The following is a 15,340-nucleotide window of genomic DNA, read 5'->3' on the forward strand; positions in this document are numbered from 1 at the left end:
CCATTGGCAGTCATTCTCCTTGTGCTATGCCAGCCCCTGGCAAACACTGATCTGCTTTCTGTTGGAGCCTGGCTTCTTTCTTCACTGTGCATATGGTTTAGAGATCCATCAATCAAATTCTGTGAATCAGTTGTCCCTCCCTTTGTTACTGCTGACTAGTATTCCACTGTATGGACATACCACAGTTTGTTGATCCATTCATCTGTAGATGGTCATTTGGGTGGTTTCATGAAGGTGGTTTATTAAAGAAAGTTTATTTGTAGAGTCCACAATTCATTTCTACCAGTAAAATTACTGAATCAAAACACTAGTTCTTTCTTAACCTTTAAAACTCAGCTTGGAAATCTTGTTTCAAGGGGTGCCTGGGTGGCTCAGTCAGTTAAGCATCTGACTCTTGATTTTGTTTGTATGTTTGTTTGTGAGTTCAAGCCCTGAGTTGGGCTCCACATTGACAGCGTGGAGCCTGCTTGGGATTCTCTCTCCCTCTCTCTCTGCCCCTCCCCCTTTCAAAATAAATAAATAAACTTAAAAAAAAAAAAAAGAAATCTTGTTTGAAGGTCTAACAGATCTGGAGCCCCTGGGTGGCTCAGTTGGTTAAGTGTCTGACTCTTGATCTCAGCTCAGGTCTTGATCTCAGGGTTATGAGTTCAAGCCTCACGTTGGGCTCTGTGCTGAGTGTGAAGCCTACCTAAAAACAAAATTAATTTAAAAAAAGATCTAGTAGATTTTATCAAATGCTTCAAATGGACCTTTAACAAACTTGTGTCTTCAAATATTTTAAAGTGCATTTATAGATGACTGGATCTTCCGCATCTATCACTTATCTGATAAAAACAAAAGTTTCCTGAGGATTTAGATCGTTCTTGTAAATCTAATAAATCCAACCTATAAGTATGGTGAAACTTAATTTCTCTTAAAAATCTATTTATATAAGAGTGCCTGGGTGGCTCAGTCAGTTAAGTGTCTGACTTTGGCTCAGGTCATGATCTCACGGTTTGTAGGTTCAAGCCCCGCATTGTGCTCTGTGTTGACAGCTCAGAGCCTGGAGCCTGCTTCGGATTCTGTGTCTCCCCCTCTCTCTACCCCTCTCCTGCTCTCACTCTGTCTCTCTTTCTTTTAAAAATAAACACTAGGGGCGTCTGTGTGGCTCAGTCAGTTAAGTGTCTGACTTCGGCTCAGGTCATGATCTCGCAGTCCATGAGTTTGAGCCCCACGTTGGACTCTGTGCTGACAGCTCAGAGCCTGGAGCCTGTTTCAGATTCTGTGTCTCCCTCTCTCTGACCCTCCCCTGTTCATGCTCTGTCTCTCCCTGTCTCAAAAATAAATAAAACTTAAAAAAATTTTTTTTTAATAAAAATAAAAAAATAAACATTAAAAAATTTTTTTAATCTATTTATATAAAAAACTTAACGTATGTAGATTTTTTCTTTAAACAGAAATAGTATGCTAAAGTTTAAAAAAAATTTTAATGTTTTTTATTTATTTTTGAGACAGAGAGAGACAGAGCATGAGCAGGGGAGGGGCAGAGAGAGAGGGAGACACAGACTCGGAAGCAGGCTCCAGGCTCTGAGCTGTCAGCACAGAACCCGACACGGGGCTTGAACTCACGGACTGTGAGATCATGACCTGAGCTGAAGTCGGACGCTTAACTGACCAAGCCACCCAGGCGCCCCCTAAAGTTTTAATTCTTGGTTTAGTATGCTATATATTTAATTCTAAATCTGCCTAGGGTTAACTTGTATACCCACATCAGGTGCCCTCTAAGGAAGAAAGTTTCATTCAGACAGCAGAAGTTAATTAATTCTACACCTTCCTGAGGTTGAAAGATGTGCTTCAACTAAAAAAGAAGATGAAAAAAAAAACCCACAGACTTTCCAGTTCATGGAAGTCACCTGACCACTAAGGAAGACAGCTGTGGGCTGTGGTTGCCAGCCATGTCCTCACCAGGGACTCGCATCCTGCTTGTATAGCTGAATCTCTGATCCAAAGGACTGCTGAGAGGCCCTCATTATCTAGCTGGTGGGATGTGTGAAACAGTGACAGGTGTTGGCTTTGGGGGCTCTTCTGTCTGATTCAGGCAGGACTGAAAGCATCTGACTCAACCCTGAGAGTCTCAGGAAGCTGTATGGTGCTGTAACGGGCCCGTTTAAGTAAGGTCCACAAGCCTCTGCAGGTGGACCAGGAATGACAAATACCTGACACTTGAACAGCCACTTCCGGATCCTGTTCCCTTGACAGACATTGCTAGTCAATTGCTACGTCCCTTCCCTGTTGTTAAGACAGCACTACCCAGAGCCAGACAGAATTAACTGAAGTTGGCACAAGAGCTAAAACCCGCGTGCCTCCCCTGGACTAACTGTAACCAGCTCTGGTGAGAAAACGAGGCCCGTCCACTTGGCCCTCGCTCAGGGCTGGGTTAATGGGTAACCAGGTTTGGGGTTTTCCGGGCTCGTTCCTGTTTTCTGTGGAAACGGTGATCTGCAGTGTGAGGACGCAGTGCAGAGAACAGCCTGGAAGAGGTGCGGGTATTACCCGCCTGCCCCGGGTGGGACCGGCGTGGGGAGCTACAGCAGGCTCCAGGACATAGCCCACGGTGAGGTGCTGAGGGGAGCACACAGGCCCGAGTCCCAGGCGGAGCGCTGCCGGCCTCCCTGTGTGGTCGCGGGCCAGGCGGCTCCAAGCCTGAGCCTTGGGTTCAAATGTGCGTCTGAGCCCAAGCCCCCGAAGTCCAGATGTGGACACCCAATGGCCAAACCTCTAAGAGGCATCCAAAACTAACATGTCTTAAAACCAAACTTCTGAGTCTCAGCCCCCTCCCTGACACACTCCTCCCCAAATCCTCAGGGTCTCAGGAAAGGACAGCTCTGCCCTTCTAGCTGCTCTGTCTGAAAGCCCCAAGGTTGAGGTTGTCCTTGACACCTAATTCCCTCACAGTCCACACCCAGCAAATCCTGTCAGCTCAGCTCTGCCTTCAAAATACATCCAGGGGCGCCTGGGTGGCTCAGCCGGTTAGGTGTCCAACTCTTGGTTTCCGCTCGGGTCATGATCTCATGGTCCGAGAGTTCGAGCCCCACATCAAGCTCTGGGCTGGCAGCCCGGAGCCTACTTGGGATTCTCTGACTCTACCCACCCCGTGCCCCTCCCCTACTCACGCTGTCTCTGTCTCTCTCAAAATAAATAACTAAACTTAAAAAAAAAAAGCCATCCAGAATCTGCCCACTTCTCACCACCAGTGCTTGTGTCATCCAATTCAAGCCATCAGCATGTCCTGTCTCTCTTCCGCATCCCTGCAGTGGCCTCATCACAGGCCCCCTGCTCCGCCCTTGCCCCACAGCCCGTTCTCCTCACAGCAACCCCAGCAGCTTTGAACATGCAAGTCTTTTGCTCAGCACCCTCTGCTGACTTCCTCGCCCACGAAAGCCCACAGCCCTCCCACGGCCACACGGCCCCACATCGTCAGCTCCCCACCCCACGCCTCACCCCAGGCCCATCGCACAGAACTCTCCCTGTCACCGCCTTCTTGTGCTACCCTGGCCTGCATTAGTCTGATTATTTCAGAGAAACAGAACCAATAGGATGCACATTATGTATTTGGAGAGAGATTCGTTTTAAGGAATTGGCTCGGATCGCATGGGGGCAGGAAGTCTGAAATCTACAGGGCAGGCCAGCAGGATGGAAATTCAGGCAAGAGTTGATGTAGTCTGGAGTCCGAAGGCTGGAGACTCGCGCAGAATTTCTGTGTTACGGTGTGGGGGCAGAACGGCCTTCTCCCTCAGGAGGACCTCAGTCTTTGTTCTTAAGGCCTCTACTGATTGCACGAGGCCCACCCACATCATAGAGGGTAACCTGCTTTACTCAAAGTCCGCCGACTGAAACAGCGATCACATCCAGAAAGTGCCTTCACAGCAACAGCGAGAAGGTGTTTGACCAAAGAACTGGGCACCACGGCCTAGCCAAGTTGACCCATAAAATTAACATCATGGCGACTCTGCCATTCTTTGAAGGCAGGCACCTTCCTATCTCGGGACCTTCACCCTCACTCTTCTCTCTGCCCGAATGTTCTGCTCCAGGATACCCACCATGACTCCTGGATATCCAGAAGTTCCTCCCTCCTTTTCTATGGGTTTTGCTGGATGTCATTTAGTGACACCTCCTCTGACAGGTGTTCAATTCTCCCATGTTCAATTCCCAGCCCCCCTCTAGCCCTGGCACTTCTTACCCTCCCTTCCATGCTCTGTTTTTGGCCATCTTCATTACTCATACTGAAAGAATATAAAGGTTTTTTGGGTTTTTTTTAATTGTGGATCTCCCTCCCTAGAATGTAAGCTGCAAGAGGCAGGGATGCCTGTGCATGTGTGGGGTGGAAGGTGGGTGGGAAGGGTTGTTGCTGTATCCTCAGTACCTACAGCAATGATATTGAACACAGTAGTCTTTTACTAAGTATTAGTTGAGTTAATAATAACAGTAGCTCAAATCAATACTAAGTGCCAGACACTATTTTAAACACTTTTTGTGACTCATCTCATTTCATTTTTGCAAGTTTTATGAAGTAAATCCTGATATCCCCATGGACAGATGAGGAAACTGAGGCACAATGCTCTTACGGTGCTAGCTAGTCTGTGATGGAGCCAGAATTTTAATCCAAATACTCTGGCTCCAAAGACTGAATCTGAAGCCACTCTGTCTTGCTCTCAAATGAATGAAAATATGAACGAAATTAGAGTAACTATTTACTGTACCCATACTGGAAACAATAAATTTTGGAGTCAGACCTAAGTTAAAATTCCAGACTTTCTATATATTGGAATACGTGACTCAGACAAGTTTGTTGGTTTCCCTAAGTCTCAGCGTCCTAATGAACAGAAAAGGAAAAATCTACCAAATGTTAGCTGATTTAATGTATTGTACCCGTTCTTGATCTATTACTGCCCCCTAGTGGTCAGTTAAAAATAATGACTTCGTAGGTACCGCCCCAAAGCCAGTAAGTAGTTTCTGCAAAATAAAACAGCCCATGATTCTTGGTTTCTTTTGTCTCCTAGATCCTATTAGTCTTCAAGGTATAAGTGAAGATCAGGCTTCCTCAAAGGGAAACATTAAAGACTAGCCCATGGTGGTCCCTGTAGGCAGAATGTTTCCAAAGAAATCATCCTCATGAAAAATAAATTACCCAACCTCCCTACCCAAACAAACACACATAAAAAACTTAACAGGCTCAGTAGGTTTTACAGTTGAGTTGTCCACACCTTCAAAGAGGGTGTACTTTAAAGAAGGTGTACAAAGCAGGTGTACAAAGAAGGGTACTAAGAGTATTTTTGGATGATATTAGCATTGCAATTGGTTGACCAAATAAGCAAATTGCCCTCTACATTGTTGGTGGGCCTCATCCAATCAGTTGAAGAGCTGAATAGGAAAAAAAAAAAAAAAGACTGAGTAAAAGGGATCTTGTCCTGCCTGCTATGTGGCTGGGACACTGGTCTTTTCTGGCCCTCTGACTCAATTGGAAGCATCAGATTTTTCTGTGGCTCAAGCCTGCTAGCTTTGGGACTGATACCTACACCATCAGTTCCTCTGGTTCCCAGCCTTCAGACCTTCAGACTCAGAGTGAACCTGGGTCACTGGGTCACATCAACTCACCTGGGTCTCCAGCTTGTTGACAAAGATCTTGGGACTTCTCAGCCTCCATAAGTGTGAGCCAGTTCCTTACCATAAGTTTCTCTCTCTCTCTTTCTCCCTCCCTCTATGTGTGTGTGTGTGTGTGTGTGTGTGTGTGTTTAAATACAAACATACATTCTATTGGTTCTGTTTCTCTGGAGAACCCTGAACCATACACCCTGTTTTATACACACCCCTTTAGAGGATGGCAAAAAAGGAAAAATACTTAACTCATTTTTCTAATGCTAGTATAACCTTGACATCAAGCCCAGGCAAGGGCAATCTGAGATGAGAACATTATAGAACAAATTTAGTTATGATTATAGATGCAAATCCCCTAAATAATAAAACATAAAACAGAATCCTTATTTTATAGAAATATAGAATAGACTTTAGCCAAAAATGGAAGGGTTGTTTAACACTAGGAAAACAATTCTTATATCCTGAGCCTTAATACATTAGAAGAATACAAGCATGTGATCACTTTAATAAATGTGCAAAAATAATTTGACAAAATTAAACATATTTCTTTCCTAATCTTAGGAAATTAAGATGTGTAGGGTAATACATCAACCTGATAGGGATATTTGCCAAATATCTAGGCATAATACTGAAGTCTGAAACTCGAGCATTCCCATAAAAATAAAAATGAAAAAAACAAGATAAGAATGCTTTCTACTCACAATTTTACTGGAGTTTCTAGCTAATGTAATAAAATAATAGAAAAAAATGAAGTTTAAGAAATAGAAGAGTAACACCATCCTTAGATGCATATGATTTATTTTACATCTAGAAAATAAAGGAATCTACATGCAAAGTATTAAACTAATAAGAATATTTAGTAGGATTGCTGAATACTGGAGGATCCTACATAAATCAGTAGCATTCTTGTGAATGCTTATTGGATTAGCAACAGGAAACAAGAAAATATAATCAAAAGGATGTCATTTCCAATGGCAACACAAATTATGAGACATCCAGGAATATACATAACAAAAACTTGCTAGATGTTTTCTCAGAAAATCATGCAACTGTTTCTTTGTAAAGGAATACAAATCTAAACATATTCTTCCCGTACAATTTAGCAATCAGGCTGCTTGGTATTTACTCGAATAAGTTGAAATTTTATGTCCATGCCAAAACCTGCGCACAGATATTTATAGCGGCTTTATTTATAATTGCCAAAACTTGGAAACAAACCAAGATATCCTTCAGTAGATGAATGGAAAACTGTGGTAGAGCCAGACAATGGAATATTATTCAGCTCTAAAAAGAAATAAGCTACCAAGCTGTGAAAAGACATAGAGGAAACTTAAATGCATATTACTAAGTGAAAGAAGTCAATCTGAAAAGGCTACATACTGTGTGATGCCAACTATGTGACATTCTGGAAAAGGCAAAACTATGGAGATGGTGAGAAGATCAATGGTTGCCAGGGGTTGTGGGGGAGGAGAGGATAAGGCTAGGCAGAACACAGAGGATTTTTACAGCCGTGGAACTATTCTATGTGATACTATAATGGGTATATGTCATTGTACATTTGTTAAAATCCATAAGGTATTCAACACCAAGACTGGACCCTAATGTGAATCACGGATTTTAGATGACAATGATGTGTCAACATAGGTACTACTCGATGCAACAAATGTACTACTCCAATGTGGGATGTGCAGATGTGGGAGATGTTGACAGTAGTGTGTGGGGGAAGCAAAGGTTATATGACAATTTTGTACATTCTGCTCAATTTTGCTGTGAACCTAACACTGCTCTAGAAAAAAAAGTTCATTTTATTTTATTTTATTCTATTTTATTTTTTTTATTTCCTTATTTTGAGAAAGAAAGCACAAGCTGGGGAGGGGCAGAGACAGAGGGAGAGAGAGAGAATCCCAAGCAGGCTCCACACTATCAGTGCTAGAGCCCAATGCAGGGCTTGAACCCATGAACCATGAGATCATGACCTGAGCTGAAGTTGGATGCTTAACTGACCGAGCCACCCAGGTGCCCCAATAAAGTCTATTTTAAAAAGTAAAAGAAGACCTAAATAAATGGAACTATATAATTTGTTCATAGATGGGAATACTCAATACAGTAATGATCCAGGTAACCTGCAAATACATTTATGATTTCAGAACTATTCCAAAAAAGGAAAAGAAAAGAAAAGAGAAGAAAAATCCTAATAGGGTTTTTCATGGAACTAGTCAAACTGATTCCAAATCCACATGGAAGTGTAAAGGTCCAAGAAGAACCTAGAAAATACCAAAAAAAGGAAAAGAAGGAAGGAAGGAAAAACAAGGATAGAAGGAAAGAAAGAAGGCAAAGGGGGAAACAATGAAAGAGAAGATAGCTAGAAAGAAAGGAAATACCGTTGTAAATTGAAACTGCACAGCCATCAGATAGGTAAAATCAAAGTCTGATAATAACAGGCTTTGGTGGCAAGGACTCATAGAAATTCACATGCTGTGGATGAGAGCGTAATTGACACCACCACTTAGGGAGCAATTTGACAATATTTTGAAAATTTGTATTCCCTGCCATCCAGCAGTTGTATACCCTAGAGAAATTCTCCCAAATGCATCCCAGGAGACATTGTCAAGTCCGTTCATAGCAGCACAGCTAGTAGAGAAAAATTGCATCAACTGTAATGTCCACCAGGAGGAAAAGAAAATATGGCATGTGCTCCAATAAAAGGCAACTAGCCAAAAAAGAAAAGAAAGGAAAAGAAAAAGAACCAGGCCTACATGTATCCATATAACGTTGGGTGGGTCAACAAGGTGCAGAAATAATCCACAAAATGAAAGAACTCAGGAAAATATTTTATTTATTTATTTATTGCATTTTATCTTTATTTTAGAGAGGGAGAGTTGGGAGGGGGAGAGGGAGATAATCTTAAGCAGGCTCCACGCTCAGCACTGAGCCCAACTCAGGGATTGATCCCATCACCCTGGGATCACAACCTGAGCCGATGATATCAGGGATGGAGTGAGATGCTCAATTAACTGAGCCACCCAGGCACTCCTAGGAAAATATTTTAAAATCCTGTTCTGGCTTTTTATTATTGAGATAAAATTCACATGACAAAGTTCACCATTTTAACCATTTTGAAAGGTACATTTCAGTGGGGTTTTTTTAATTTTAATTTTTTTTAATTTACATCCAAATTAGTTAGCATATAGTGAAACAATGATTTCAGGAGTAGATTCCAGTGATTCATCCCCTACATTTAACACCCAGTGCTCAGCCCAGCAAATGTCTTCCTTAAGACCCCTTACCCATTTAGCCCATCCCCCCTCCCTTCAGTGGGGCTTTTTAAAGACAGGTTTTTTTTTTTTTAATTTTTTAAGTTTTTTTAAATTTATTTTGGGAGACACAGAGACAGCGCAAGTGGGGGAGGGGCAGAGAGAGAGAGGGAGACAGAGAATCCCAAGCACGCTCCGTACTTTCACCTTGGAGCCCAATGTGGGGCTGGAACTCACAAAACCATGAGATCATGACTTGACCTGAAACCAAGGGTCAGATTCTTAACCGACTGAGCCACCCAGATGCCCCTATTTATTTTTAACTAATCTCTAAATCCACTGTGGGGACGCCTCACGACCCCGAGATCAAGAGGCACATGGTCTTCTGACTGAGCCTTCCAGATGCCCCCATTTCAGTGGTTTTTATTATATTTACAGAGTTGTGCAGCCATCACCACCATCTAATTCCAGAACGTTTTTATCATTCAAGAAGGAGTCTCATGCCTACTAAGCAGTCCCTTGTTACTTATTCCTCCTTCCCCCCACATCTAGCAACCACTTTGGCATCTACAAATCTCTTTTCTGTCTCAATGGATTTGCCTACCCTGTAGATTTGGAATCATACAATATGTAGCCTTTCGTGTCTGGTTTCTTTTGTTATGTTTTCAAGACTGATCCAAGTTAGCATGTAGTGGCCCTGCATTTCTTTTTATTGCTTAATAATATTCCATTATGTGGATATACCACATTTCATTGAGCCATTCATCAGTGGATGGGCATTTGGGTTATTTCCACATTTTGGCTGTTACAGTTAGTGCTGCTATGAACACACGCTCTGTTTTGTTTGTAGAAATAGATTAGAAGGACACACATTGGGCTAATAATAACAACAGCTCCTGGGAATCAAGGGAAGGAGAGGAATTGAACCAGGAGGTGTACAAAGGGGCTTTATCTGTAGTGTTCTCTTTATTTTATATAAAAAATATATCTGGAGCAAACATGTTAACAGTTGATTATTTTGGGTGATGAGCACATGGATGTTTGTTACATTATTCTCCAGGCTTTAAAAAATTTCAAGAATTTTAAAATTAAATCCATATATATAAATATGCACACACATATCTGTGTGTGTGTATGTGAGTGCGTGTGTGTGTGTGTGTGTATATATATATATATATATTCCTGTAGCAAAGTTCTGGCATTAGAGGTCTAAGGAGTCTGGGAAGAACAGACCCTGAGGGGTGAGGAGAGGCCAGGAGCAAGAGGCCAAGCCCAAGGCCAGGGAGGAGCAGCTGGAAACTCTTGGAAGAGACACTTGGAAAGTTGGGGCAGAACTCCTTGACCCCACCTGCACCTCTGTCCTGGGGCCCCTCAGTAAGAGGGCCTAGATCTGGTGTCCATGATCCGTGATGGCAGAGCCAGGGCCAGGTCAAGAAAGAGAGGCTGCAACTCCATTGATCTTCCTTCTCAGCCATGCTTCTGGAAGGAGTCATCCACCTCCCCCATGCCACCCCCATTGTCCTCACTTTCCATTTTCCTGAGCCCTCTGTTCAGGGCCAGCCACATAATTTGTGAGATCTCGTGCAAAATGAAAATGTGGGGCCCCTTGTTCAAAGGCCAGGGCCAAGGCCTTCTAATTCCATGGGGGCAGCCACAACGTGGGTGGTGCGAACAATCAGGAGCCTCTAGGTCAAGTCCCTGGGCTTGCATTCACTCATTCATTCAAATGAGTGCTTCATAATGTGGCTGGTGCTGTGCGAGGTGCTGGGAGTACAATGGTGAGCAAGACACAGCCCGGCTTCAAGAAGCTTGCATTCTAGCCGGGGCTGCGGGTTGAATCCCAGACACAAAATAGATCCTCACAAGCTGCAGGAAGTGCTGAGAACAGCAAATAGCGGGGCCTGTGAGATAGGCCCCTGACCACAAGAAAACCCCTGCCAGAGAGTGACGCTGCAGCAGAGTTCCCAAGGACAAGTGTTGGGGGGTGAGCTGGGGGAGAACATCCGGAACATTTGTGGCAGACTGGTGAGTGACACCTTCAAGGACTTGCAGGCCATATAGCAAGAGCCAGGGAGGCCCAGATGAGACCGCAGAGGGGCCTCTACTGTTCCAGTACCTTGTTCACGGGATTCCATTTGTACTATTATTCCCTTTAAAATTGTCTTCAAATTGGCTCCCTTTGTATCCTTACCCTGAGCAAGAATATTCATGAAACCAAAGGATTGACCTACCACGTACTTTTTTTCTAATACACAGCTGAAATTTAAAAAAAAAATTTTAAATTCCCCCATGTCCCACCTACAATCATTCCCTTTACCACCGCAGTTTGGAAAATACTATTATCAGTTCCTATCTTAAGAGCCATGGGAAGCCTGTAACAGGATTTCAGCCTGTTGAGGCCAGTGACACGGTCCCATTTACATTTTTGAAAAACGATTCTGGCTGCTGCGTATAGAGTAGATGTCAGGGTGCCGGAGGGAGACGGATGAGGGGGTTGTTGCTGGTATCCAGGGAGGAGCTTCGGGGATCTGTAGGGAGGGGGATCTTGGCCTTCCCACCCGCACCCCACACAAGCCCTACCCTCCACCCGAAGCCAAATCTCCTTTTTTTAAATGTCCCTGTGCTGATTCAAGGCCTTCCCAGATAAGCGGATTCTTCTGTGATCCTCCCACCTCTGTATCAGCACCAGCACTGCTGGGAATTTGGACAGCTTTTTCGGCGCACCCATTAGAGCCCAGCTTCACAAGCGGGTTGGGGCTGACCGCAGTTTGGCCTTCTGGGTCACATCCAGTCAGGCCCTGTGGTCTCCAATCGAACAACAAGGGCTCCCACGACACCCCAGTCAGCCCGCGGTTCAGGTGGTTTCTGTCACCTGTAGGTTGATGGCTTATAAACCTATAGGACCCAAAATCTGCACCCTTAGCCACTGGACCCACCCTCCAGGGCCTGCCTTGCCCCCAAACTTTGTACCTTCTGCAAGACTTGACTCCCCTGACATTGCTTCCCTGAGGACCTGTTATCTACCCATTCTCCCACCCCCCACCAGAAGTGGCCTTCTCTATTGCCGTTCCAAACCGTTACCCCGACATTCTGTGAAACAACAGAACATCTCCGCTTTTAAGACTCTTGCAGGGGTGCCTGGGTGGCTCAGTCTGTTGAGCGTCCGACTTTGGCTCAGGTCATGATCTCACGGTCTGTGAGTTCGAGCCCCGCGTCGGGCTCTGTGCTGACAGCTCAGAGCCTGGAGCCTGTTTCAGATTCTGTGTCTCCCTCTCTCTCTGACCCTCCCCCGTTCATGCTCTGTCTCTCTCTGTCTCAAAAATGAATAAAACGTTAAAAAAATTTTAAAAAAAAGACTCTTGCAAAACTGCCCCCTGCTCTTCCAGTTCCATCAGCTTTTGGATGAGGGAGCGGGCAGGGGTGGGTAGGAGGAGGGCTCTAGCAGGTGCCGCCACTGGCTAAACCCCAGAGATACCACCGTGAACTAGACTGCCCCCGCCAGCGCCCCCGTGCGGTGGGAAGGAGGCACTTCCAGCACTTCCGCGCGTCCAGGGAGGAAGGGAAGGCAGGCTTTCTAGAGCAGGCGATTTCAGACTTGAAGGTTGTAAAAAGCCTGACGCTATACTGGAAGGCGGAGGCTGGGAGGGTGGGCTTTGGGTAAGGAGGGCGGGAAGAGCAGGGCCAGGCAGTTTGGAAAGCCTTTGTCAAGACATTTGGTTCTGAAAGCAATGCTGAGATTCTGAAGGGACGAAGTAGGGGAGTGGCAGGTCTGGCTTCCCACTTTAGCAAGATTAACCCTGACTGCTAACTCACAGAGCAGAGGGGAGTGGAGAGGAGACCCTGGCTGAGACCAGTTGGCGTAGAAGGCACAGCTGGGTCAGTCTGGGATCAGGATCTAGGACTTGATGATCGGCTGGATGTGGTTGGGGGAGAGGTTGAGAAACAAAAAAACAAACAAAAAAAACGGCACCATGCCTGGGTTCTACTGGTTTGGGCAACTGCAAGCTAGGAATTGAAGACTTAAGCATGACTAAGACCTGCCAGGCTCTTGCCCTCACAGACACGTGCTCTAGATACAGAAGTACATTCTAGATTTTCATGCATTCTGGGAAGATAACAAGCAGAGTGCCATAAAGGAGAATCACAGAGGCAGCCACTGCAGAAGGTGGCCTCTCTAAGGAGGAGATAATGCAGCTGAGACCTGGAGAATAAGAAAAGTGCAGGGAAAGGGAGTCCTAGGAGAGGTCCCAGCTAATGCAAAGGTCCTACAGGGCCAAAAGGCCAGTGTGGCTGGAGTGTTCGTAGGAAGCCAGGTGGAGTGCTTCCAGATGAGCCTGGAGACTCTCTTCTCCTCCTGGGGAGGGACAATTGAGGGAATCACGTTCTTCTGCCCCAGCCTAAGTCCTCCACTGGAGCTTCAGATCCCACCCCTTCTTCCCTTGGGGACCTTGTCTCACAATTCTTCACTCCCTCTGAGATCTTCTGTCTCTTCTATGGGCTTATCTCCTTCGGCAGTAAACACCTCTAGTCACCCTCATCTTTAAAAACTACCATGTAAAAAAAAAAAAAAAAGTTAAAAAGCCGGGGGTGGGGGTGCAGGTACCTGGGTGGCTTAGTTCGTTAAAGGTCCGACTCTTGATTCCCGCTCAGGTGATGATCTCATGGTTCGTGAGTTCAGAGAATCCCTGCTTGGGATTCTCTCTCTCCCCCTCTCTCTCTCTGCCCCTCCCCAGCTCACGCACAGGCTCTCTCTCTCTCTCTCTCTCTCTCTCTCAAGGAGACACTGTCGGTCTCCTTCGCTGTCGCTTCTATGTGGGCCTTCCATGAGGCTTCGGTGTTCTCTCTTCTCCCCTCCACTGGCTCCTTCTGTCATGCGCATGCCGATGGCTCACAAACATATGGTCATTTGTTCATTCAACCAAAATGTATGGAGCACCTACTCTAAGGCAGATACTGTGCTAGGCAATGGGGATACAATGGTGAACAGGATAGAATGGTCCCTTGACTGGGTGCAGTTTATGGTCTGGTGAGATAGACCTCCTAGAACGGACAGACAGTGCTATAGCTGTGAAGGAAGCTGGCAGAGTTAAGTGATGGCGACGCTGCCTGGACAGGATGTTCATCAAAGACCTTTGGTGGGAAGTGATATTTAAAGGGGTGCCTAAAGAATGAGAATGAGCCAGGCAGTCAGCACCTGGGGGAGTGGAGCGGACAGCAAGTGCAAAGGCCCTGAAATGAGAAGAGTTCAAGGAACCGAAGGAAGGGCAATGTGGCTGGAGCAGGGGTGGCAAGACATAAAGTGAGATGAGATTGGAGAGAAAGGCATCCGTGAGCTCTTAAGCTCGTGGGCCTCATAAGCCATAGTAAAGAGTCTAGAGGTTATTTGAATAGCAGTGAGAAACCTTGAAGGGTTTTGGAGGAAAGGATTTTCTAGTGGATTCCTGTTGCTGTGTGAAAAGCAGATTGGAAGTCAACAAGAGCTGAGCAGGTGGCCAACTAAGAAGCTATTGCATTGGTCCAGGTGACAAATATTGGCCCATCACCTCTCTTCTGAAGGCCACCTAGACTTGTATGCCCGGCTCTTCCCTGGGCATCCTCCCTCCATCCTTGAGTCCCCATCTTTCACAGAACTGTTGCCATCTATCCAGTACCCTACACTAGAAACCTGGGAGTGTTTCTTTCTCTCTCACCCTCCATTGCATTTGTGAGGGAGGCAAAATGATTTTCCCCCTACTCTTCTGAGTTCTTGGCTGAGACCCCTGTGATAGAAGGCAGGTTAACAGGGGAAGAGTACAAGTGTGTTAACAGGTAAACCTCAGGCATTTGGAGGAGATACCCAGGGAAAAACAAGTAAGTCTCTGAGATGGCTTAATATTCAGGCTTAAACGCCATTTTGATAGGCAAAGGGGAGGGGGGGTGTAGGCCTCTTAGAGGACAGCACATGCATTTTAGAAAAGATGAAGCGTCCCTTAGAAGAATAGATGAGAGAGAGAATAGTTTGTGACAAAGTTTGTCTGGGTGTGGCATTACTTCTAGTCTCCTCTTCTGTGATAAGAGTCAATCCTCTCTGGGTGACAAAACTCCCCAGGAGAGGACTGATTACCACTGAGTCCTCTTGGAGGATTTGTCTTTAGGCAGATAAGGAGAGTTCAGAGAAAGCCTCTCCTGAATGTGCTGTTTTCCAAGTGTTCCAAATAGCAATTTTCTGCTATTTCTGAATAAACCTCACTTTTTTGCTGGTAAAATAACTGACAGTTTTACGGGGCGCCTGGGTGGCGCAGTCGGTTAAGCGTCCGACTTCAGCCAGGTCACGATCTCACGGTCCGTGAGTTCGAGCCCCGCGTCAGGCTCTGGGCTGATGGCTCAGAGCCTGGAGCCTGTTTCCGATTCTGTGTCTCCCTCTCTCTCTGTCCCTCCCCCGTTCATGCTCTGTCTCTCTCTGTCCCAAAAAT

This window comes from Panthera uncia (assembly GCF_023721935.1).
Source record: "Panthera uncia isolate 11264 chromosome C1 unlocalized genomic scaffold, Puncia_PCG_1.0 HiC_scaffold_4, whole genome shotgun sequence".
NCBI lineage: Eukaryota > Metazoa > Chordata > Mammalia > Carnivora > Felidae > Panthera > Panthera uncia.